At 34.4% G+C, this 27,245-nt stretch overlaps 2 long non-coding RNA genes and 1 other non-coding gene across 4 annotated transcripts in view; 1 reads left to right on the top strand and 2 right to left on the bottom strand.

Moving 5' to 3' along the window:
* Positions 1 to 7,187: 7,187 nt before the first annotated feature.
* Positions 7,188 to 21,136, bottom strand: LOC144287539 (uncharacterized). The gene is made up of 3 exons (XR_013355323.1): positions 21,113 to 21,136; positions 16,924 to 17,051; positions 7,188 to 7,336 (listed from the first exon to the last, which is right to left on the bottom strand). It is a non-coding gene; the product is annotated as an uncharacterized LOC144287539 (long non-coding RNA).
* Positions 21,137 to 21,174: 38 nt separating this feature from the next.
* Positions 21,175 to 27,245, top strand: part of LOC144287538 (uncharacterized) — a 140,672-nt gene continuing 134,601 nt past the window's right edge. The window contains exons 1-3 of one of the 2 annotated variants that reach the window (XR_013355322.1): positions 21,175 to 21,259; positions 22,855 to 22,983; positions 23,098 to 23,317. This is a non-coding gene — a long non-coding RNA (uncharacterized LOC144287538). Of the gene's footprint in view, positions 21,260 to 22,854; positions 23,318 to 27,245 lie in introns of both variants that reach the window. The other variant, XR_013355321.1, reaches the window with a different exon arrangement.
* Positions 26,361 to 26,463, bottom strand: LOC144288203 (U6 spliceosomal RNA). The gene has a single exon (XR_013356174.1). It is a non-coding gene; the product is annotated as a U6 spliceosomal RNA (small nuclear RNA).

The raw sequence follows: 27,245 nt of genomic DNA, 5'->3' as shown, positions 1-27,245 counted from the left end.
TACAGATTATTTCTTTAAATATATTTGTAATATTTTTTTTTTTTTTAGGCATCTCTGACATCTCTTTATTTTCTCAGTTTATGAAAAGAAACTGAGTATTATGGTAAAATAGTTCTGTTTTCAGGCTAAAACATCTTTTATTGAGTGCAACAAACAGAGCAGCCATTTTTAGTAAAAGGATTAAAAACAAATTTCAAGTAAAACATCCCCAACCCACACCAAGAAAAAACCAACTTGTTGCATATCACATTGTTGCGTGGACATTTGTTCAAACAGTCTTGTTTTCTATGCAATCACTACCAGCTTTTTCTACTTTTATCATCTCATTTTTATCACCCTTGTTGAAAATGAGAGATTTACCCAGATGGAAACAAGCTTCTTTACACTTTCACATATTGTTTTTGATGTGGTTTAATAAAAGTACTTAAGGTACCCATTAAAAACTAACTCCCTTCACCCCACCTTCCAGCCCCTGATGCCTATTTACCTTGTGTCTCCTTGAATTTGCCTATAACAGCTTTCTAGAATAGAGATGGAGACACCTGGTATTTGTCCTTCTGTGTCTCACTTCTTTCACGGGGTTGATGTCTTCAGTGCTCACCCATGTTGCAGCATGAGTCAGAGTTCCTTCCTTTTTTAAGGCTAACTAATATTCTACTGTGCGAACTCTTCTTGCTGGATTAGATATCCTTTACCTATTGCAGCAAGGAAAAGTCAGTTGTCTGTGTTATTTGTAATATTTATTGGGCCAGAATCTCCCTTAACAGCGTATCTCAAGGTTTTTTATTTTATTGTTTTTAAATCTATGAGCAGGGTCCTAATGAGAGACAGAAACTAAAAGGTAATATAGGCATCTAATAAGAAGTTTATTATTATTCTTTTTAAAAGATTTTATTTCTTATTTGAGAGAGAGAGAGAATGAGCAGGGGAGGGGACAGAAGGACAATCGGACTCCCCACTGAGCAGGGAGCCCAATGTGGGGCTTGATCCCAGTGCCCTGAGATCATGACCTGAGCCTAAGTCAGATACTTAACAAACTGAGCCACCCAGGTGCCCAAAGGTTTATTATTAATATTAGGCTGGTAGGGCCTATGGATAGATTAGAAAGCTATCCATTAGGGGCCAATTATTTCACCAGAAACAAAGTCATGTCTTCTTTATTTGCCATAGAGAAGCGTAGCTGTGTTTCTGGTCAAGTAGAGTACTTACAGGGACAGGAACATTAATCCATTTGCTGATGTGGCACCTAGGGCAGGAGCAGCTCCATATTTGGCCTATAAGTTTATTTCAGCATTTGCCTATTGTACCTTTCCTTTGGTAACAGCAGCAGCAGCAACTTCCCGATATTCTGAACCGCAGGTGCAGTAAAGGCCTTTCTTAAAATTTAATCCTCCAGCCCATAAGACAATTTTGTAAGTATCTAACTCCTTATGTTAAATCTATTTATTTTTAAGATAGGGTATTCCTGTTTCCTGTCTAAACCCCAGTTGAATCAAGAACCAAAAGGAGTGAAAAGTCTTTCTGGAAATTACTATACAACTAACTATATGGAAAGATAGTAAATAATAGCTAAATGGAAATAAATACTCAATATTTTATCAACAATCAGTAAGATACATAAAAACATCCATTCAGTTGATAAAAAGTTAAAGTCTAAAAACACTAGGTAAAGCAATAGGCAAGTCTGTACTCTGGGTGAGAGTAAAACTTAGTACTATTTTAGAAAGTAAGTTAACATAACCTGGGCACCTGGCTCAGTCAGTTATGTGGCTCAGGTCATGACTCAGGATCATGAGATTGTACGCCCACTTGGGCTCTGGGCTCAGCTTGGAATCAGCTTGAGGTTTTCCCCCGTCTGCATCTCCTCCTGCTCACTTTCTCTAGAATAAATAGTATCTTTTTTTTTTTTTTAAAGAATCTAACACAACCTATTAAAATTGCACATACTCTTTTGTGTCTGAGACACATGTCTCTGCAGTTCTGATGTTGCATATTTATCATAGAGAAAAATTGTACATGTGTGCCCTGGTAGACAAGTAATAAATGTCCAAAATGACTTGCCTATAATAGCCAAATATGTAAATAATGTAAAATACTATCAACAGTAAATGGAGTGAATAAATTGTGGCAGATTCACATCTTTTGTTCACAGCTAGTGGTTGTTTTTTTCCTACAACAGTAATCATTCAATCAAAACTTCAATAAGTGGGCTGAAATAATGAAAAAAAAAAAAAGATTCACCATTAAGATACAACTTGTAGGGACACCTGGGTGGCTCAGTGGTTGAGTGTCTGCCTTTGGCTAAGGGCATGATCCTGGAGTCTCCGGATCAAGTCCCAATGGGGCTGCCTCGAGGAGCCTGTTTCTCCCTCTGCCTGTGTCTCTACCCCTCCCTCTGTGTCTCCCATGAATAAATAAATAAAATCTTCAAAAAAATTTCTTTGTTAATCATGAATAAATCACAATTCTAAGGAGTACAAAGTACACATACATGCCTGCTTCTGCCCTCAAACACAATCTGGCTGGAGACTAGACAAATATATAACTTATATAAAATAAACACATAAGTTTAATAAAACATATTACATAATTAACATAATTTACCATAATTGCTTTTGTTCCCTAAATATCTTGATGCAGTAACTGTAAAATAATGTTCTATCCTAACTTCCTTAAAAAGAGAAGTCTCCTCCCTGCTCCTTTAATCTTATCCATCCACTCCACTCCCATCCATCATACCCTTCAACTTACAAGTTGCATCTTTTTTTTTTTTTAATCTTGTGAGGCTCCCTCCTTGGCAGAGAGTCTGCTTCTCCCTCTCCCTCTGCCTCTCCCCTTCACTTGTGCTGTCTCTCAAATAAATAAATAAAACCTTAAAAAATAAAAAGAGGATAACATTTAAACCAACCTTTAGTTATGAAGAGAAAAATTAAAGAAAGTTCAAGCTGATGTAAAGTTGGAGAAATGGAAGGGGGTAAATTGCTAAAATATATAATAAAGAACATTGAGACATTTGATACACCTTCAACTATGGTAGTCAAGACAGGTAAAGTATAACTTACATAATTATCTTACTTGTTGGTAAAGTCGGTCTGATTTAATTCTAAATTTATGTTATCCTTGGTGTATTTATAGATAATACTTTCATAGTTTTTTTTTTAATACTTTCATAGTTAAATCATATTATTTCCACGATCAAGGTATATTAACCCTTTACCTTTGTTTTGTTGAGAGCTCAATGTTTACAGAACACATTGGCTACCAAGTCAATACATTAGGGCCTCCATTCTTCTGTAAAGACTATAACTACATAGGAGAAGAGATAAAGTTTGTAGCAGAATTTTGAATGAGGGAAAGGCATTTACTTTGGGTTGAATAAGACCTTTTCATTTAGCATAAATAACATTGTAAACTGGTGACAAAGTGCATGTAGGGAATCCTTTACGCAGACTATCCAACTAAACACAGAAATAGAGTAAATGTGAGGACTAGTTGAGAAATGTGCATTCTTGTAGTAATAAGAACATGCATATATCCATGACCTCTATTTTTCCAGCTGTATCTCCAGTGCGATTATAAAACAAATTTGTCTTTGGAATTCTAATGTTTCATTTCTCTTATTCCCTGAGGTAGCAAACTTTTCCATTTCCAAATATTCCAAACCCATTGTGAATTGTACATTGAATAATTTGATGTTACTCTGCAGTCTACATATTTGTCTCCCTTTTATATATTCGTCAGATCATTAAATAAACAGTTACCCTCTTAATCAGAGCCAAGTCTGGACTAGCCTATCTTGCTCGACTACAGCTAAGTCCTCAGTCTGTTATACAATGGGCTAGAATAATAATTTTGGTTTTATAGAAGACATTCTTAGAAATGAAGCATTGTAAATATTTTTGACATCTATGTAGGAAAATGAGCTGCTTTTCTGTATCAGTAACTTTGATGAAATTGAATTAGTGCAATATTGCATTAGTCCTCTTTCCCACTATTATAAGATGTGAGTTCTTAATAAGATAATTTTGTACTGTATTAGATAAATTTAATATTCATGCATTATGAAGAAACATTGCTAATATGATAGAAAACTGCTAGGAGGAGCAAATGATTTCATTAAAACTTAAATAAAGCTCACTTTGCATTTTTCCCCTCCTTGAATACCTGTCTATACTAATCAGATGGTAGGAAAGGCAGATTGGGCCCTAGAGAGTAAATTGTACATAATCTATATTCTCGTCACAATCAGATGTCACCTTTCAGGCACAAAATCTTTCCACTGGATTGTAGCTGGAAATTTTTAGTACAGAAATATTTAGGATGTTTTAATTTAAAATGATCATGACTTGCTCTACTTTGTCCTGGCCTTGCTAATTTATGTCTGTCATAACTGCAGAAAGAAGACATTTGTGAGCAATACAATAACTCGCTGAATCTTCATAAGCTCTGAGTCAATAAAATGATGACACAAATTTCACATTCTTTTAATGCGACATCTGCTTCATCAGTTGAAAGAATTACACCCTTGCTTTGAAGGAGTCTTAATGACACAGACCAAATCTTAATGGATAAGTAACTAAGATGAACACACTCTTTTCTTCCATGCATAAAGAGAACACTGTTTTAATTGGAACTGAATCAGAGTGTATGCTGGATTTTGTAGATCTTCAAATATTTTATTTAATTTAGGTTTAATAAGATGTAAAAGTGAAAAAAATAAGGCAATTTTTTTTGAAAATTAAAATGAGTAAGTATATTAATTTGTTTCAGATTTTTTTTTTAGAAAATCAAAGATTAAATCACTTTTCTATCCACAATATCTCAAAGGTTATTTAGCTTGTGTGATTTAGCTACCCACAGTCAAAATGCAGAAAAAAAAAAAATCAAAATAAGCTTTAGTTACTGTGTTTCTTTTTTTTTAAGATTTTATTTATTTATTCATGAAAGACACACAGAGAGGCAGAGACATATGCAGAGGGAGAAGCAGGCTTCCTGCAGGGATCCCGATGTAGGACTGGAACTCAGGACCCCAGGATCACCACCTGAGCCCAAGGCAGAAGCTCATCCACTGAGCCACCCAGGTACTCCTAGTTACTGTGTTTCACACAGATAATAAAACAATAACACAACTGGGGGTACATCCAAATGACCAATTGGTTATTTGTCCTTTGGAATATAGAAAACTTTTAGTACAGAATAAATTAGAAAGTAGTAGACATGTGTTAATTCTGGGAACAGTGCCTAATAGACTTTGTGGAAAGTTATTTTTTTTAATTTGTGTGTATATTTTGTAAAACCATCAATGCATAGTGTTTTTCCAAAATTTAAAGCTATTCAAGTTTATTTCTTAACTATAATTTTGTATAAACATAACCATAGGGCTGAGGTTACCAATCAATAAACAACAGAGAAAATGATAGACTAACTATGTTGCATTCACAATAGTTCTTACAATTTTTAGGCCCTTGGAAACGCATTGAAGATATGTTTTACTATTCTTTAAGGCTTAGCCTCTCAAAATTATTTACCTAAAAAAAAAAAAAAAAAAGGAAAACAAAACAAGCACATAAGCACAACATAAGGCTTAGAGGTGACAAATATATATATATTTATATTATATATATATTATATATATAATGCTTATTAAGTACTGGTGTCAAATATTTACCAATTATACATATATATGATATATACAATATATTCACACTTGTTTGTATGTTGATGGCCAAACATGCAAGTGAAAAAAAAATCTGCGGATACTGGAAATCAAAAACAGCAACGACCACCACAACAAAAATTTCTGTTGTCATTTTATTGCTACTCTAAGTCTTGGACATTTCTTCATGCATTCCAGCCAAGGGAAAGTTTATCTCATTACATTGAAAACCCTAATTATATTTTTAAGAACTTCTCAAGTGGTATTTGAGCTTTTTAGATCTCAAATGTTATTATTCTAAAAGATTCTAGATTTAAGCAAATTAGGTATTATCTCTAACCTAAATATTTTCAAACACCAAGTTTTTCTCACACACAAAAACTTAACTCATCATTGATACATGATATCTGAGCTGCTTACTATTTACTCTTATTGCCTTTATGCTTCTAAACAAACTGACAGGTTATGTGAGCAAAGAATGAAAAAAAATATTTATTTTAAGCTCTAGAAGAACTTTCTAAACAAAATACAGGATCAATTTTATTTATCTGTTGTAATGTTTAGCTCAACAAAATAAAATTTGATTAGTTGTTAGGAATACAAAATCAATACAAAAAAAGAAATGTATGTAGGTATAGAAGACAATACCATATCCAGGAATAAGTTTAACACATATATAAAATAGAAACATGGCAAACCATTAAATTGTTGTGAAGTCAAATTATAAATTTGATATGTGATAAATCAGACAGATGTGATAAGTTAGTCAGCTGACAGTCACATAAAAGAGGTTGCTACACTTCCAGATCTGTTGTAATTTCATTGTTGGGATAAATTTCGAAATAAATTATATAGTTTGAAAAATAATGAGATTCAGGTCAAAAATCCAGTCTATCTCCCTATTTCTTAAAGAATAAATTTGATAGGCATGGTATTTAGGTAATCATTTTGTAATTTTTTTCAATCCAGCCTTTAAAACTTGCATATATTTTATGCATATATTGTTATTTTGATTATTTATTTATAGTAAGCTGCTCCAATTAGAGCAAATTGTAGCATCTGTGGTTTCATTTATGGTGCCTAAGGAAAGTGATTACTGTATTATGAGGCAGCCATACTCTAGAGTATAACAAAACATGAAATACGACTAGGCTGAGCAAGTTCTTATTTTCCAGCGATGTGGTTTTCTCTGAGGAGCCACATCTTGTAGTTACCAGATGTTCCACAATAACAGTAACTCTGGAGTTTCTTCGTTGTTATAACAAGACGATTTTACTACAAAGGAAAAGATTGGCATTTTCTCTGCTGGAAGAAAATGAAATTGGCAATTTGAAAGGCAGTTTTAACTGAGCTGTGTGGTTTACATTGATTAATCTATCTCATTAGAATATTAGCCAGCCAATCAGAACATACTTCTATCCATTTTCTAATCTATACCATATGTCTAGGTCATAAAAAAGCATTTTCTTTAATTCTGGCTACTATGGAATCTGCATTAGAAAAGAAGCTGACCTTTTCTCTCAGCCACCAAAAGTTTGGAAAATTAGCTTTATTATTTTAGGAAAGGTTTTTGTTCTGATTTGAGGTGCTTAGCAAGCACAGGAATAAAGACAATTGTGGAAAATCATTTGATTTCTCTATCTTGCTTCTACGAACATCTCTACTTTTCCTTGGTGGCAGCTGAAATGACAGAAATTGTTTATCAACATGTATGGCCCGTTTTAACATACACTCATCATACAAATGTAAATGCCTACCCCCTCCAAAACCATGGGTAAAGGAGACTATGAATCAATTCATCTGGAGAAATAGCATGTTGTGTCTATTTACAGAATAGACAAATGTCAGAGACACAAAAAGGAAGAGTTCTCACATTTCATTCTTGTAATATGGATGGTTTCTTTTAATGCCATTGTAGTGTGACAACATTAGGTGTCTTATTAATCTGGGACAAAATAGACTAAAAAAGGCCAGTAAAGATTTTTCTTAAAGATGTTCAGGGATTGTTATCCTACTGGAGAACACATGTCATGTCCCAGCTCTTTCATAAGGGACATTGGCCAAATCTATTTAAATCACAAAGACATGTACACATTGATTCATCAAGAGCTTCTGCAATAGATCTCAAAATAAAAGCACTATTACATAAGCTTGATTATAAATATGTTTGATACAGCATTTTTTTCTTATTCACAAAAACTGAAAGTTTGTGCTCATCAACAGGGTTTTTTTCACCCCACGGAATATTGCACATTCTTTAAAATGAATAGGTTAGAATTATGCCATTTAAGTTAGAGAGGTTTTTCCAAGTTATTTTTTAAACAAGATTTAGACAAGTGAAAATAATATGATAAATATTTTTTAAAAGCAGTGATAGAGAGGCGCCTGGGCAGTTCAGTTGGTTAAGTGTGTGACTCTTCGGCAGCCCCGGTGGCGCAGCGGTTTAGTGCTGCCTGCAGCTCAGGGCGTGATCCTGGAGACCCGGGATCGAGTCCCACATCAGGCTCCCTGCATGGAGCCTGCTCCTCCCTCTGCCTGTGTCTCTCTGCCTCTCTCTCTAGCTGTGTCTCTATGAATGAATAAATAAAATCTTAAAAAAAAATCTTGAAAAAAAAAGTGTGTGACTCTTGATTTTGGCTCAATCCTGATTTTAGGGTTGTGAGATCCAGCACCCCTTGGAATCTGCACTGGGCATGGAGCCTGCTTAAGATTCTGTCTCTCTCTGCCCCTTCCTCCATCTCCCCCCCCAAAATAATAATAAATTAAATAAATAAAAGCAGTGATACATAAGTGTATATATTGTAAAGGCACAAACAGAAATGTGAAAGGATATACTAGGTCATAGATGAAGGAGAATAGCAGGAAGAAACTAATGAAAACTAAATGTTTTAAAAAGACTACATAAATTTGGGGCACCTGGGTGATTGAGTCAATTAAGCATCAAATTCGACCTTGCCTCAGGTCTTGATCTCAGGGCTGAGAGTTCGAGCCACATGTTAGGCTCCATTCTCTCTCCCCAGCCTTCTGCCCCTCCCCCCTCACGTGCACGCACGCACACACACACACACACTCTCTCTCTCTTTCAAGTAAATAAATAAGATCTTAAAAAAGCTGACTACATAAGTATTAAAAAATCCACATATGATCATGTAATGCATTGTTTATGTCACAACTATAAATGTCAGAGCATATGCATGTAGAAATGAATTAAGTAAAATATTGAGTTCAAAAATAACTTAAAATTGAGTTCATTATTGACTCCTACCTAAAATTGTCTCTTTCAATTCACACCTTTCACAGAATCCAGATCTTCTCCTTTACAGTAACCATTACATTTTTATGTTATTGTTATTTGTCCTTCTTCCTTACGGTATCCTCAGACTGAAAGGAGCAGTGACAATTTTGTCTAGTTCAGCACCTGGTGCAGCTTATAAATACTTGTTTCATGAATACTGTATGTATGAATGAAAGGAAATGTAGCTGTTATATATATTATGAATGGCAGATAAACAGTTAATAATATTAATGTATGTCATGAGGGAACTCAAAGTTTGGAGATCAAGAAAAAGAGAAGCTACTGAAAGTCTCCGAGGAAACTCAGAAGGATGTGGTGTAATAGAGTTTGGAAGGCAGAGACCCTCCAGACAGAGGGGGAAGCCACTTGTGATACTATTGTAAGGGAAGGTTGAGGAGGGGGAACAAAATGACCTATAAATTTGGCATCATGGACACAGCTGGCGACATGGATATATGCAGAAATAATATTCAGTATAATTAGCAACCAGACTAGCCATATTACCAGTTGATCAGAAAAGACATTGTTCTAGTCCCGAACAGGGTCAAGAAGACCACGTCTTATGCCAAGTATTAACCCTTTAAGTGCTAGATCTGGAAGGGATCTGGTATCTTGAGAGAGGAGGTAGGACAGCCACATGGTGAGAAGGAACTCAAAAGCTCAGGGTGGCAAAAATGCACCAGAATGGGAGTTGCTTTGTGGCTTAGCAAACGGTAAGGGTGTAGTGTGCACAGCAGCTGAATAACAATCTGAAATGAAGCAAACACAGCAGAATGAAGGAGGCAGAGGCCACACTGAAGGCAGTTATAGAGTGAACGTGGGACTCCCTGTTTGACATTGCAGCTGCCTAGATGACATAAAGATTGATAATGAAATGAACAACATGTAACTATCTGCAGATGAAGAAATAGAACATTACTGGTAGTTTCGAAACTATCTGCTTGGCTACAAATATCTCACATTCCTTCCCTTTTCCACTGCCCTTTATTGAATTTTGTTTCTTTTTCTTTTTTATTAGTTTATTTATTTTTTTAAAGATTTTATTTATTTATTCATGAGAGACAGAGAGAGAGAGTGAGAGAGAGAGGTAGAGACACAGGCTCCATGCAGGGAGCCCGACGTGGGACTCGATCCCGGGTCTCCAGGATCATGCCCTGGGCCAAAGGCCTGCACTAAACCTCTGAGCCACCCAGGCTACTCTTCCTTTTTATTTTTTTAAAGACTTTCTTATTTTGTTCAGATAGTTGAATAAAGTTTTTTTTTTTTTCTATCTTTTTCCTGGGGGTGGAAGGAGTAGGGATTTTTGAACTTAATACAAATAGAATCATAATATATCATTGTTTTTTTAATATATTAAACGTTAACTAATTCTTCCTTTCTCAGGAGGGTTCTGGATTTCTTGCTCTGTAACAAAGTAGACAATGCATTTTCAGTGAAACAATATCATTTTCAAGGGGGTGAAAATTAGTTCTTGGGGTAGGAAAAAATTTACCATTATGATTTAAACACACTGTATCTGTAGTATTAGAATTCTGTATTGGAGGGAGATTGAGGTAGAAGAGGTGTAAAAAAGGTTTTTTGGGTGGGCAATAATGAAAACAAGGTCTAAAAACTCAAGTAGATGTGTAAGAATGGGTAAATCAAGAAAGAAAACCAAACACTTTCTTTATATAAAAACGAAAGGAAGGGAGGGAGGGAGGGAAAGAGAGAGAAAGAAGGAAAGAAGAAAGAAAGAAAGAAAAGAAGAAAGAAGAAAGAAAGAAAGAAAGAAAGAAAGAAAGAAAGAAAGAGAAAAAAAAGAAAGAAGAAAGAAAAAAGAAGAAAGAAAGAAAGAAAGAAAGAAAGAAAGAAAGAAAGAAAGAAAAAAGAAAGAAAGAAAGAAGAAAGAAAGAAGAAAGAAAGAAAGAAAGAAAGAAAGAAAGAAAGAAAGAAAAAAGAAAGGAAGGAAGAAAGAAAGAAAGAAAAAGAAAAGAAAAGAAAGAAAGAAAAAGAAAAGAAAAGAAAGAAAGAAAGAAAGAAAGAAAGAAAAAAGAAAGAAAGAAAGAAGAAAGAAAGAAAGAAAGAAAGAAAGAAAGAAAGAAAAAAGAAAGGAAGGAAGAAAGAAAGAAAGAAAAAGAAAAGAAAAGAAAGAAAGAAAAAGAAAAGAAAAGAAAGAAAGAAAGAAAGAAAAAGAAAGAAAGAGAGGAAAAACAGGAATGACAGCCCTCCCACAGGCCCAGAACCCTGCCAGTTTGGATCCAGTGAGGTGAGCAGCCTCAAGACATCCACTGCTGAGAAAAATGCCATCTGTTGCTGAGAAAAATAAACGCAAATGATTTCTTGATGGCAAAACGTATTGCAAGAAAGGAGGTGGGAAAAATTAATGTCTATGGGAAAATGTGCACGTGAACATATGATGACAAAGTAAGACAGGCTGAAGCATATGGGGAGTTGAGGAATGACAGCACCCAGAAAATTTCTTGGAAGAAAACACAACACAACACAACACAACACAACTCAGTGATGCTATCCAGACAAAAAGTCATAATCAAAATAAAGAATTGCTTAATATGCCAGCACTGGTAAAAAAAAAATTGTGATCTTTGTATTTATTTAAATATACAACTGATGGCTAAACGGGATTAATAAGGGGAAGCCCCAGAAAGTGTATGTTGTTAAGCTTAAAAAGATACACAGATACATTTTTTAACAAATATCCAATGTTGGAAAAAGTGAGACAGCAAGAGGCATATCTTTACTATTTCCTAAATTTTCAATTAAGAAGGGACCTGATATGATTTTGAAAAGAAAACAAATCACATATTTTCAGTAAAAAAGTCAAATTTCCCTTATCTCTCTCCATATGACAAGTTGTGGTGAAGGTTGGAAATCAAGATTCAGTATGATCTCTTGCCTTGTCATCTGCAACCTGGAGAGCCTTGAATGGCAGAGCACATGCTCCCCTCTCCCACTGAACTCTCGTGGATAAGGACCTCCAGCCAAATAACCCTTCTCATGAAGGGCATCAGGCATGACACCTGCTGACTGCTGAATAGCAGGCTTTGGTTCCCAGCCAGACTGCTGAATTATTCAAAGGCACGGCATCTTCCTGTGGGAACCAGAAATCACCTCACTCTTGTTCCTGTGCTCCCACAGCTCCTGCTTGTTCACTCTGTTCCAGAGTTCATGGTAGACAGTGTCCTCCACCCTGGGCTGTGAGAATGGGTGGACTGCTGTCAATCTCCTCTGACCAGAGCTGGGTGTCATATGTTTGGCCATCCCCTAATTCTAGGACAGGAATCTCTCCTTCATCAACAGAGTGAAAGGGAAGTAATCAAAACATCGAGCTCCAGCCAGTCAGATTGTTCTGTTCATTTTATACAGTTGAGACAAAAAAACAAAAGCAACCCCCCCCAACACCTGTTTTCTTTATTTGCAAGACTTAAGGCATATGTCATAGAACTTTTTCCATAAAAATTTGGGATATTGATTAATTTCTCTATGAGAAAAAAATTTATTCTCTTTGCATTTAAGAATTGAATGTGAATAGGTGAGTAACTAAAAATATGATCTCATAATAACCATAAAGGACTTTTAAAACTTTGAGTTTTTAAGGTATCAAGAGGTTGTTTATTTTTGTTGTATATTCAAATCAGATTTAAATACAAGTAATCACCAGATAAATAACTGTAAACCATCATCTTGGCCGTTTACCCGTATAAATGGAATCTATGTACAAAATATTTATTGCCATAGCCTATATTTTTAAATTACCATAAAGTTCTATATTATCTCAAAATCTTGAATGTATAGTTTTGATTTGAAATAAAAAGAAAAGAAATGCTGTGTTAATAACCATAATCATATATTTTCCATTTTGTTTAAAAAGAATAACTATCTCATTTCACCCTTTAGAGAGAGTAAGGAGGACAAGAGAGGGGAGAGAAAGGGAGGGGACAGGAAACAAGATTCTGGGAGTTGGGGGAACAGAGCAAAGATTCCACCTATTGCAATTTTAGGCATATATTTCAAAATAAAAAATAATGGAAAAATCACTGTGATTTATTTCTAATAATAAGACTTTCTTTTAGTGAGAGTCGTTAGAAAATATGCTTTCAATCCTAAGTAAGGGCATTTTACAAAGACTACGGAATTGATTTACTATTTCCCATTGATCTTCCTGTCAGTCAATCCTTGCCCTAAACACAGAAGAAACAGGCCTTATGAGACAGGCCAGTGGCAACTAAATTGATAATTAAAGTGTGGTTGTACACGTATGACCTGAAAATGTAAGCAGAGTCACCAGGGGAACAATAGAGGCTGATTGATATGGTTTACATTAGCATGCAATTTGAAAGTAAGAGGTTTGAATTAGGGCATGCCCACAAGGATATGAGTAGACAGATGTTAAAAAGGAGACACAAATCTCACAGAGCCCAAGGATGCAAGAATTCAGATGAAGGACAAATTCATGATATTGATATAGAAACCACATTTTCCAAGAAGAAATAAAATGCTGTGGAAATCTAATCTGAACATAGCAGACAACTGGCATTATACTTAGCATCCAAAGCCACAGAACTCCCTTCACTACAATCAGCTAGTGAGTTGAGATTTGTCAGAGCATTTCATTCCTGGGATATTTCCATGCATTCGCCATTGAATTTATGAGAAAACAGGCACTTGTTCTGCCTGTATGGTCAGAGTGATGTTCTAGTCATGTAATATATTAAGTTGGGACACCCCAACATGCATTACACCTAAGATAAAACTTGAAAACTGTTAGGAGAGAAGACACCTCTAATCATAAAAAACATTCCATTAATTTGTATTTAGGCAGTCACACAGAAAAAAAGATGTAATTTTATTTACTCATCTTTTACCACAGTTAAGGAAATGACATTTCTTTGATGTCCGCTTTGTAGTTAAATTTAACATTTTTGCCTGAAAAATCCCAAAAAACTTTGTAATTCAAGTGTATGTAAATTACTGAAAATCTCTTTCCATGCTAACAAAGAAAGGAAAACCAAAAATGCCAACATTAGGAATAAAACAAAAGGCATCGCATCACTACTGCTTCCCCGGATATTAGTAGTATAGAAATATGTTGTGAGCGACTTTTTATCCACGTAGAACAGAGGGACCAATTCCTTGAAAGTGACACACTAACAGAACGAACCCAAGAATAATTAAATAATCTGAATTGTTCATGTTCCTTACAGAAATTACATGTGTAGTTCAAAAGCTTTCTGAAAAAGAAAACTTGGAGCCAAGATTCTTTTACTAGTAGATTTTACCAAACAGTTAAGGAAGAAAAGATCGCACTTCTGTAGAAACACTTCCAGAAAATAGAAGAGGAAATATTTCCTAACTCATGCTATGAGGTCAGTGTATCCTAATACCAAACCTAAACACACACACACACACACACACACACGTTGATCCATTCACAAACCACTGGCAGAAGTGCTGATGCAATCTTGATAAATGGCCTAAGTGTCTGGTCTACTTGTCCATACTGCTGGCATGCAATACTTGCTGCTCATGCCTGATCCTGATATATCACTTCTATTTTCCTATTGAGTGCTGCTGGGCTAGTCCAATTTTATGACTCTACGGTCTAAGACAGCCCTGTTCATCATAGGCAGTTTGGGATGCATGAATATTTGATGTCCTCCAGTCAAGTTCACCCTCTCTACCAGAACCCAATATCAGGCCAACTAGTGTTTTTAAGAGGTGCTTAGCTCTACTCAAATAGCAATGCCTAGCTCTGTAAGCCTAAGGTTTTGCACCGTGATTTTTCTATTGGGGCTTGCCATACATTTTACAAGTTACCTTACCATTCATACTAGAAGGTTATATCCTAACCTTCTAGGTGCTTTATACTTTAAGTCACCTAACCTTAAACTGTGCCAGGTTATAGAGCTCAAGTAGACTGGTTGCTTGTATCACAACACAGTCTTCCTCCAGCACGCTTTGCTGGAATAGGTGGAACTCAGTTGGCAGTTTTGCTTGTCACTTTGTAGAGAGGTCAGAACAGTTTCCCTGTGTGTGGAGTACACTAGCTTTAGAAATCAAAGAGGATGCCCAGGTTTGTGCTCAATTCTTACTGATTGAAGGAAATTATTTTTATTCAAATAAAAATATTTTAAAAATGATAATTTGACTTTTTTGATGTATATTTCTATAAATTTTAATATTTGTGCAATAGACCTCAAAGTCAGGATACATAAAAGTTCCATTGATCAATCAAAATTCCTTCATGCTGTATTTCTTTACAACACACTCCCCTGATCCATAATCTCTAGCAACCACTGATCTATTTTCCATCGCCATAGTTTTATCTTTTTGATGGTGTCCTATAAATGGAATCATACAGTATATAACTTTTTGATATTGCTTTCCTTACCTCAGGAAAATGCCTTTGAGATTACCCAAGTTGTTGCATAGTTTATTTTATTAAATGCCAAGAAAATTTCTCTTGTGTGTTGTTTAAAGTTTCCTGGACCAATTCCAACACAGTAGTCAGGGAGTGGGGGATCCATCCATACACACACAAAACAATTCTTAAACACCAGCAGGGTGTCCAAGAATTCAACCCAATTTGGCCACTATCTACCCAGAGATAGTATCAGATTCCATAGGTCAAAATTTGAGTCCTACAAGACTGTCCCCCCATTCTCCACTTCAGACATTTGATTACACACTCCCGACTCTTTCCAGTGCTTATGATTGACTGGCTACGGATTGGAGTTTCCACCAACCTCTTCCTTAGATTTAATTAATTTACTAGAGCAGCTCATAGAACTCAGGATAACATTTACATTTACCAGTGTATTGAAAGATATGATAAAGATGATGGCTCAACAGCCAATGAGGAGATACACAGGGCAAGGTATGGAGGAAAGCCTTGGAGCTACTTAGCCTTCTCCAAGTGTATCAATCTTCCTAATCTCCACATGTTTACCAACCTGGAAGCTCTCCGAACCCTGTCCTTTTGCATTTTTATGGGGACTTTATTATGTAGGTATGATTCACTAAGTTGTTGGCCATTGGCTGATTGAATTGAACTTCCAGACCTACTCTTCTCCCTAGAGATCAGAAGGTAGAACTGAAAGTTCCAATCTTCTAAATACATGTTTGGTCTTGAAAATCAGCCTCTGCCTTTGTGGGGGGTGTTCAAAGCCACCTCCTTTAATAAACAAAAGACTCCTTTATGGCCCTTATCATAGGAAATTTCAAGGGTTTTAGGAACTGTGAGACAAGAACCATGGACAAAGACAAATACATATGAAAAAATACATTTTGGTCATCTGAATGACCAAATATAGATTTCTTATAAACCATAATATTGCCTGTGGATATATCAGTTTGCTTATCCATTCACCAATGAAGGACATTTGGGCAACTTCCAGTGTATTTTATTATAGTTATGAAAGAGTTTCTCTAAATATTTGTGTATAGGTCTTTATATAAATATGTATTTCCATTTCTCTAGAGTGAATACCTAGCAGTGAGAGTTCTATGTCACACAGTAAGCATATTTATCTTTATAAGAAACTTTAACCATTTTTCAAGGTGGTTGCACCAATTTTTCATTCTCACCAACAATGTGTAATATTCCTAATTCTATAACCTCACCAACAGTGAGTGCCTGGCATGGCCTAAACCACTAAACTCTAAATACTTCACTGATGTGACATTATCCTAAATCTTTTCGTTTTTATTTCTTATTCTATAGAGCACATGTTTTTTAACAAGGCTTCCAAGGCTACTTTTCACTTTCACTTATTGCCAATTAACATGGTGCCATCAGTACATCCAGATGGTTTACATCCCTTTGGATGATGATTTGCAGAGGATAGGGCAATAACATAGCCCTTGGGCATGACTATCAACAAATCCTATTGTCTGTCTTTTGTTAATGAAAACTGCTCTTATCCTTCCGCATGGAATATCAGAGAACAAGTTTGTTTGATTAATGGTCTCTTACCTGCACCTGCAGCCATGTTATTCTTTTGTAGAAAAGATAATATATTTATCACTGCAACTGCAATTAGAATTACTACTTGGTTGACTTTCCTGAAATCCACTGTTTTCTTCTAGTATCCATTTTGTTTTCTGGGGGGACAGACAATGATTAAATTAAATGAGGTCCTGATTGGGAACATGGACCCTGCATCCAATTGGTATTCAAGGATGGCAATAATTACTGTCATATATATATATATATATACACACACACACACACACCATCCATCCTAGGATTCAAATATATATATAAATATTTGAATATATATATTGAACTGAATATATATATATATATATATTTGAATATTCTGACCAGAGTGAGAGAATTATCATAGACTTCCACGTTGCCTTCCCTATTGCAAAAATCCTTACACCATTGACCAAGTGATCAATGTAGGAAGTCAGCCAACTCCCAACTATTTCCATTATGTTTATACATTTGGCAACCAGGGAAATGAATAATGGATAGGTCTGTGGACCCAGAGAATCTACTGTGAGCTGTACCTCAGCCAAGTTCTGCCTTTTCTATAACAAGTATATTTAATAATCTATATAAAATTAGAATAGTGAAGGCAACGTAGTAGGTGCTTAATACATGTGTATTATTTCAGTGACATTGTTACAAGGTATTCTATGCACATCTTCGATTCTTATTGAAGAGTTAAAATGACAGCTTGAAAAAAAGGTTGACTTCAGATGTGTATAAAATCACATGCCGTTGTGTGATTTAAATTAGCCAATAAATGCTTCCAATTGTAGTCTTCCATTTGGTTTTATTTTTTTAATATTTATTTATTTATTTGAGAGACAGAGAGACAGCACGAGTGAGTGCAGGGAGGGGCAAAGGGAGAGAATCTTCAAACACTACCAGCTGAGCACAGAGCCATTGTGAGACTTTATCTCACTACACATGAGATCACAACCTGTGAACCTCAGAAACCAAGAGTCCAACGTTTAACTGAATGAGCCCCCAGCCACCCCCCATTTACTTGTAGTAATTGTTGCTATTTTATGCCCAAATTTTATGTCCATTTTTTTTACTCTCTGTGTTTTCTGTCTAGTTTTGCTTTATACTCTTTACTTTCATTTTAAGCGTATTTCAAAACCATGAGTAATCAAAATTTAAAGGATGTCACTTGCTAGTGGTGTAATTATGAGAATACACAGATGGCTTGTTAAGAGAGGAGGAAAAAAAAAAAAAGCCTGAGCAAAGCTGCAAATGCTAACTTTCAACCTGGGAATCTTACTCTCTGTAGCATAAGTTCACTGCCAGCAAGTTCCATGTATAGAAACCACACTGACAGCTCTAAATGAGAATCTGGATTTTAATAAGAGACCAATATCCAAAATGCATTGATTCTCAAGTACAATTATCTATCGCTTCTCTACTAATTTTGAAGTTTTCATTTTCCTTTGAAGTATGTTTAATAGAAATCAGTGTAGTAAACAGCAAACCCCAAACTAAGTAGTCCTGACTTTAGCAGATGTTCTTTAGAAATTTGGGGGGAAAATATGGCACAAAAATATTTTATCCTTAATTCTGAAATAAGGGTGACAGTGACTGTGGACCCATTGTCATAGTATTTAATATACATAATTCTTCAAAAGGCTTTAATCTTACTTCAGAAACTGCTCATTGTCTGAATAGGAAGGCATGAGACTAAAGTTCCATGTTTTGTTTTGTTTTTTTTTTCACTTTCTATCAAATTTGATCAAGTATATACAAACAAAGTCAGTCAATTTGGCTCTCATTTGCCTCATTTTCCGCTAACACAATCACATCCCCAAACAACAAATGACTGTCACAGGGGTAAATGTTATTTTAAAAAATAAATATTACTCTTGAAAATTTAAGGCACTGTCTTCTTCTTTTTGTCTCTGGAGTCTTTTAAAATTAAATAGAAAGAAGAAAGGAGATGCATTTTCAAGTGATATATAAGGCAAGAAGTTCTGATGTATTTGGGAGTAAGGAAATGAACATAAAGAATATGACTATAGAGCATTATATTTTATCGGTTTGTAAATGATAAAATACTTTCATAAAATGCTTTAATTATTTTTACTTATGTATCCTCCGAGTGGATATTTCATTTTGTGTGTTCATTTTCATGATAATCTGAATACATCCTAGTCATCTATGTGATCCTTCAGGTGACTGCATCATAGCTGGGGACTGCCATGAAATTTCATCACCAAAGTTTACATTTCTATTTATCATGGCTTGGCTTATACTACATTAATTTTTTAGATTATTAGAAAGAAAATAAAATTGTTCTAAACAAGTTACCCAGAAATAACCTAAGAATACTTCATCCATGCCTTTGCTCAGGACATCTCAAGTGAGATGATCTGATCATGCAAATATATATCAATTAGAAAACTGAGGTTTCAAGGCAGATTCAAGAAAGTTTTTGTTTTGTTTTTCTTTCTGCTTACTTGGCCACAACTTCTGCTGGCTGCCATTAGGTGTTTGTGATACTTTATCAGAGTAAGATCAACCAAATCCTCAACAAATTTTCGACTTTCTCAGAAAAAAAAAAAAATAAGATGCTCTTCTCAACACTCTTCTCTCTCTAGATATTTTTTGAACATTGAGAAAAATGTAAAGTATTTCAAACCCAGCAAAGTAAGGATTAAAGAAGAATGGTTATCTTCTGTGTTTTCACATGCTGTTGGAAATATCCATGAAGATTGAGAAAGAAAAAAAAAAATACTTGTCTCAGGCTTCTTGAAAGGCCAACCAAATTTTCTTTGATAAGTCAAATGACTTTCAATTGAATGATTTCAATATAAAAAGCGTGTTCTGTTCTGTTTTGTTTTGTTTTGTTTTGTTTAGAGGTGAGGGAAGGGAATGAGCAAAGGAAGAGAGAGAGAATCATAAGCAGGTTCCTTATCCAATGCAGAGCCCGACTTAGGGCTTGTTCTCAAAAACCTGAGATTGTGACCTAAGCCAAAATCTAGAGTTGGATGTTTAACCTACTGAATCACCCTGGTGCCCCAAAAGTCATTTTTTTTAAATAAAAAAATCCATTTAAAAACATATAAATCCTTTTGAAAGTAAATTTTTTGATCTTGATTAGCTGTGATCACTTAGAAAAACAACCATCTAATGATAATAGTACACAAAGAATTAAAATTTTTAAAAAAGAAAAAAAAACAAAGAATTGAAATTTGCCAACTTCATGAGTAAATCCAATACATATATTTGAAGAGTTTTAATGATCTTTATAAATGATACTTTTAGAAACCCCATACACATTCTTTAATTGAAAATATATCAATTTTAATAAATGTAAATAATCCTTATTTTTATAAGTGCTATTTGCAATGTAGTTCTCCCTTATGTTTTAGTTCACATGGAACTTTTAAACACTTCATTTTTTATTAAATTATCACTGTAATTTTTCCCAGATCCTCTCTAGCATTTTTCACTTCTTTCTGTGCTTTCTAACTTTGTTTAGCCATGATGCTATGAATGTCTCAACATTTTCTCTAGCTTTGTTACTATTCTTCACCTTTCTTTATGCTAAAATCACACATCCTTTCCAATTGTTCTATTTCATATGATACCTTTCCACTTTCTTCCATTGTCCTCCAGCATACTTTTCTTTGCAATTATTCATTTGCTTTGCCAGCTACTATCTCCAAGAAAAGATTTAGGTTGTGGTGTCCTACATTTTTAGAAAGCTTTTTCCAATCATTGGTTCTTCTGATAATTAGTACAAAAAAACTTACTAGCAACTTTCTTTGCTTTTTAAAGTCCTGATAATGAATTATTTATGCAGTATATGTAGGATGATTTTTGGTATCCATCTCATTCTTTTATGAAGCACAGCTGCTATTCAGATACTATATTAAATACTTCATTCAAAATTACCACATAATTAAAAGGTGAAATGGAATCTAGAGGAGAAAAATATTTTTTTCCCAAGAATATAGCATGATCTAGTAGAAATAGAAAAGGGAAAAATCACAGGTGTAACAAAACTAGCTTCGTATTTTCCAAAGCACATTACTATTCCTCATTTAGGAAGAGTTGTTGCTTAAACTAATTCTGTCTCTGAATAAAAACTATTATACATTTATATCTGGCAGATATACTCTACATTATGTTACATATATATTTATTTCTGTTATATCTGATGTTATACCTATGTTTGTTTCCTCTGCAAGATATTCCTTTCTTTTTAAAGTCAGGTTCTAAATTCCATAGGAACATTCCTGAAAAGAGCATCTGTTCAGAAGAATTACAATGACAACTAAGGACTGAAGAACATAAATAGAGGACAAAAAAAAGGGTACAAGTATTCTACCCCCACTACCACAGTCACCCTGTGCATACACATGCACTGCTACTACTGCTACTACTACTAACAAAAACTAATTAAATACACAAAATTTAAGAAACAGCCCAGCCATAATCATCTCAGTACTTAGCAAGTAGACACTAACATAACGATTAGCAATTGAGTTTTAATCAAATATTTTGTAGGTATATATATGCTAGGATAGTCAGGATAAAATATCTAAAAGAACAGGAGATAAAAATAAAATAAGAGAGAGAGAGAACGAGAGAGAATACAGATTAATTTCTTGCAAGGCTCATGTTTCATGCTTAGAAGTTTTATTTGACTTTATATCACTCAGTTCCTCATTCTAGAAATCGATTAAAGGTAGTATTATCATATTATACATCCTTAATTTTATACAACTATATATGACAGTGGCATACATTTTAAAAAATAGTCTTATACATACATTTAAAGGAACCATTAATATTAAAACAATAAACTGATAGTGTCTGACAGATTGAACACAAGGATATAGAAACAATTGAAAGCAGTTGTTTAGATAGAATATGAATTTTCTAATCAAAATAATGTATGTCAGCTATGAGTCACTTAGTGAATTTACATTGAGCATATGACATAAATTAATATTTACTATTTTCATCTTTATTTTATTTATTTATTTTTCCAAATGACAAAAATTTATTCTCTCACAGTTCTGGATGTTGGAAAACATCTTTAAAATGGTGATTAAAAAGTAGCGCCTGCCTCTTACTGCCATTATGAACATGATGCTTTTGTCATAAAAAGTAAACGTATTTAGCCTTGGTGACTAGGACCTGATAAGAACTGAAAAAAGACAAAACTATTTTATTATTAATAATGGCTCTAGGACCTTCTCTAAACTGTCAGTCAAAAATCCAACCATGATACAAAATTGGAATAAAGCACTTTGAGTTCTTTCAAAGAAAAAAAGGTTTTAAAGATGAGGCACATTACATGGTAAGGTCTTTCACCTCAGGGCAGTACCTTTGTCTTTTCCATCAGCTGGTTGAAGCTAACACAATGCTTAACATGCAGTAAGTACTGTCATTTCTTGGAGGATGAATGAGCTCTTTCATATGAAAGGCAACCCAAGTTACAAAGAATTAGACTTAATAGGATATGCTTTGAATAGTAGCTTATCTGGAACAAAACAATACAATAAAACAATGCATATTTTAAAAGGTAGGACATTTTATTGAAAACTCTGAATTAACAGAGAAGTGAACTAATGTTAATGGAAAAATATGCAGTTCAACTCACATTTTGCCCTCTGTTAAAAAATATAAGACTGAAAACAATGTTTTCTCTAAGTTTTTCAATTGTGGATGGAAAATCTTGGCAAACTGACTAGCAAACTTGGTAAAATGAGCAAAGTATGCTTTTTTATTCAACTATAACTTAAAACCTGACACATATTGATAGATATTCATAGCTCTAAATATATTACAGAGTCATTAGAAATAAATAAGCTCTTCAAACAAGTGATTATTATCTATGTTTGCTTTATACAACTAGAGCAAAATTTCAATTTTTCTTATCCTGTTTTATTTAATTTTTAGTATTCCAGCTCTGGTGGAAGAGAAGATGGACATTCTAGCTCAGGTGGAAAGAGACAGAAGAAAGATTTTGTTCTTCCTCCCCTTCTGCCTTTTTTTTCAGCCTCCAGTGGACTGGAGATGCTTATATTGGTAAAGAAAGACCTTCTTCACTCAGTCTACTAGTACAAATGCTTATCTTTTTCACAAACGTTTTCACAGACACACCCAGAAGTAATGTTTTACTGGCTACTCTTTTTTTTTAAGACTTTATTTATTTACTCATGAAAGACACACAGAGAGTGGAAGAGACATAGACAGAGGGAGAAGCAGGCTCCCTACAAGTAGCCCAATACGGGACTTGATCCTGGACTTCGAGATCACACCTCATGCCAAAAGCAGACACTCAACCGCTGAGCCACCCAGGAGTCCCAATTTGGACATCCCTTAATCCAGTCAAGTTAACACATAAAATTAAGCATACAAGGTAAGTATCATCATTTTCTTACTATTACCCCTTTGCAATCCAAACATTCATTCACAGATGAACTACTTTTGTGGACCAATCAATGTGAGGCCCAGGGGAAGAAAAAGAGTATTAGGCTGCAGAAAGTAGGTTCATTTTTGTCCAAATATCTGGATATTGTATTATGGTGACAAATACTAGACATGATTTTATGTCAGCCAACATGGAGACCTTTCACCATCACCTATCTATCCTTACAGATACATCCTTTTACTTGCTCTTGGCTAATATTTCTGAAAACTTTTAAAGGTTTATTTTTTAAATTAGAAAAGAGGATTAAAGTGAAAATTTCTATCATTAACATGTTGAAGTTACTTTTGTTTTTTAAAACGTAAATTATATCTGATTGAAAATTTTTACATAACAGCTTTATTGAAATATTCACAATCACACTACATACATTTCAAGTGAAGAGCCTATTATTTTATTAGGTCTGCTATCTTCAGGTTTTGTTTGCTCCTCTTTTTTTGTTGGTATAAGGTTAAGACACCGATTTGGTATTTGAGAGACAAAAACATCATCTGCTTGGATTGAGAGTCAGAGATTGTATAAAATTAAGAGAGAACTTTGGATCCCTGGAATCCTACTAGCAAGAAGGACTCTGAGAGATCTATCAGTTCTGTCCTTGGCTAATCCCATTCCCTGGCTTCAATTCTTGAGATCAACCAAGAAAGAATTCAGAACCAAACTCTTAAGCAAGCAAGCAAGGAAGCATGTATAGCTGGTAAAGCAAAAGTACACTCTGGAGGTTGGAGAGTGGGCAGGCCTAGAGGTGACGATGACATGGCGGCCTGGGTCATCTTTTCTTTTTATGTTTGAATAGGTTATGGGTTATAGTCGGGGTATAGTCTCTGACTAAGGTTGCCTCCAATCATTTTAGGGACTCTTCCTACTGGTTGGTAAAGGAAGTTTTCGGCCCTATACAGTGCTTTTTGGAATGGTCATGGCAGCCATCCTCCACCATGGGGGTCAGAACTTCGAAGTAAATGTATTACCATGAAACTATAGATTACTGTAGGGCCACAGTCATAAGAGAGAGTGCATGCATATTCCCCACATTGTCTCCCAGCTGTTTGAAACTTCTTAACAGTCACAAAAACCATGTTCCCTGCTCACATCTAGTTAACTGCCTAGTCTATCAGTTGCAGATGTGTGTTATGTTTCATGAAAATAAGAAAAGAAAAAAGGAAACATGACTAAGAGGATGTTACCCAGAACCTTGAGGGCTGAATTGAAATTCATAAAAAATTATTCCCTGGCCTGAAACCTACTCTAAGAGCTGCCTATATTTGTCTGATTGGATGTTACAATTTCTATGAACTAGTTTCTCCCTTTGTCTTCCCAATGTTTCTTTCTCTCTTTTTCTTTCTTTCTTTCTTTCTTTCTTTCTTTCTTTCTTTCTTTCTTTCTTTTTCTTTCTTTCTTTCTTTCTTTCTTTCTTTCTTTCTTTCTTTCTTTCTTTCTTCTTTCTTTCTTTCTTCTTTCTTTTTTTTTTACTAGAATACCTGTAGTGACCACCTTATGACTATCCCAGTATTATATATGTTGGGTGTTTTGGTGGAGGAAATGGAGGCAGGTTGCTTATCTCTTTTACTTTCTCAGATCTATAGATTTGGAGAAGTTGGACTTGAGGGGCTGTACTTAAGCAACTACATTTGGATTGCCTTATTTATACCTAGTCTTGATTTAGATGCTGTGCTTATGGACTTTGAATTAATGCTATAAGGATGAGACTCCAGGTAATTTGGAGGAGATAGAGTACATTTTACATAGTAGAAATAAATGACTCATTGGAGACCTAATGGAAGACTCTGGTAGGCAGGCTCTAGGATGACCTCCAAAGAACTCTCTCTCTTCATTCATGCTCTGATGTAATTTCCTTCACTAAATGTGGGCTGTAAGTTTGTACTTGCTTCTAATAAACAAAATATGGCAGAAGTAATGGGATGTCATATCTGGCATCAGGTTTTTAAAAGAAACTTCCATCTTGGGAATCCTTTTTTGTTTCTCTCCTGCTCTCACTTTAGTTGTCTCTATCTCTTACTCTGCTTTGGAGAAAGAAAGGTTGTCACAGTGTCTGTATTCCCGTGGAACTGACCACATGGCAAGAACCTGTTGTCTTAAGCCAACAGCCATGTGAGTGTGCTTAGAAGCAGCTCCTCCTCCATATGAGCCTAAAATCAATGCAGTCTCGATAACATCTTGATTGCAGTTTTGTGAAATACCCTTAGTTAAATTCATTCAACTACATTGTTCCCAAATTGTTGCCCTACAGAAACAGTAAGATAATAGGTGGTCTGTGCTTGCAGCTGCTAAGTTTTGGGCTAATTTGTTACACAGCAATGAATTATGAATACATTGGGTTATGAAATGTCTTACTAAACCTCAGCTCTGGCTTCTGTAAATTATTTTAAATAACAAAAGAGAGAGAAAATGGCATGTTATGGCTCCCGGAAATTATGGTTCTCTTTAACTGTAATGCATTTCTTTTGCTAAAACATAGAAAGTGGGTATATTCATTCATTACCCATGACACATATACTAAAGCAATATTTTTATTTGTAAATACTGCAACAAGTTTTAAACATATTATCTAAGAATCTGTTCAGTGTTGATAAAGCTGGTCTTCAGTTGTCCCAGAGGGGATTTTAGAAAAGAATAAGATTCAAACACAAATAAATTACTTAGTAATAATATATATTACTTAATTTTATGTGTATATATATATGTATACAATATATCAACATATATACTTTATGAGACCAAAATAATAAGATAATCAAATCCTCAGCCTAAATTCATTGGTCATTTGAGAGACTGAATTTCATTGTTCTGTCTCGAAATTTAGAATACTATTTTTTCATTGTGAAGTTACACATAAAAAATGGATCAATTATACCAATGATATTTTAAAATCATTGTAGCCTTGGATACAAAATAAAATGCACCCCCAAATCTGATTAAATTAATATAAAAGTTTAATTGACATTTCTTATGTTATTTTTTTAATATGAAACACTTCTTGGATTTGTGTGTCATCCTTGTTCAAGGCCCTTACAAATCTTCTCTGTCTAGTTCCAGTGTTAGTGTATGTGCTGTTATAACAAGATGTTAATTTTTGTTCCAACAGAATCTTTATTCCTAAAGGAATTAATAAAGAATATAATAAAAATATATTATCACTAATTTGAAATTGAATTATTTGCTACTTTGGTTTTATAGCTACAGTGCTAAATGGGAATATTAGTAATGTATGTATTATTTGCCTATTTACTATTTTATAATTTGTTTTTCCACTCTTCTTATTTTTTTTGTGCCTGGAACTTAGAAGATAGATATGTGTATATCTTTTTTTTTTTGGTCCCAGAATGTGTTCTTAAATTATTGTCTCTTATTATAATACTCTGCTTCTTATTGATTTAATATTTTTTACTGGGCAAGTTGGCTATATCAATAAATCTTTAGACTCAGTTATAACATTAATAGAAAGATATAAGTATAAATACAGTTAGTGCCTTCTTAGTGCTAAGTAAATAACCATCATATACATAGGCAATATCCTTGAGGCCAAGAATCATAGAGTCAAGGAAATTAAACAATTAAGCAAAGATTGTGATTAAGTGTCAGGGGAATAAGTTAAATAGAAAGGATTTAACACTATTGATGATGGATTATAAAATTTAAGTGAGTTATAGAAAGAAGTGAAGACAGGATGTGAGAAGACAGAACAATGGTGAGGTAAATGGATTAGAGAGATTGACAAAGTCAAAATATTGTGAGTAAGGATCTTGATTTTAGCACAAATTTGCTATGGTAACTGTGTAACTGGAAGAGGTACCCAAATAAGGAAAGGCTTCTTATTTATGAAAGAGGGCTTCTTCGTCATGCT

This window comes from Canis aureus, chromosome 17 (genome assembly GCF_053574225.1).
Source record: "Canis aureus isolate CA01 chromosome 17, VMU_Caureus_v.1.0, whole genome shotgun sequence".
NCBI lineage: Eukaryota > Metazoa > Chordata > Mammalia > Carnivora > Canidae > Canis > Canis aureus.
Note: the sequence above shows the minus strand (reverse complement) of the source record. Positions and strands in the feature narration are given on the sequence as shown.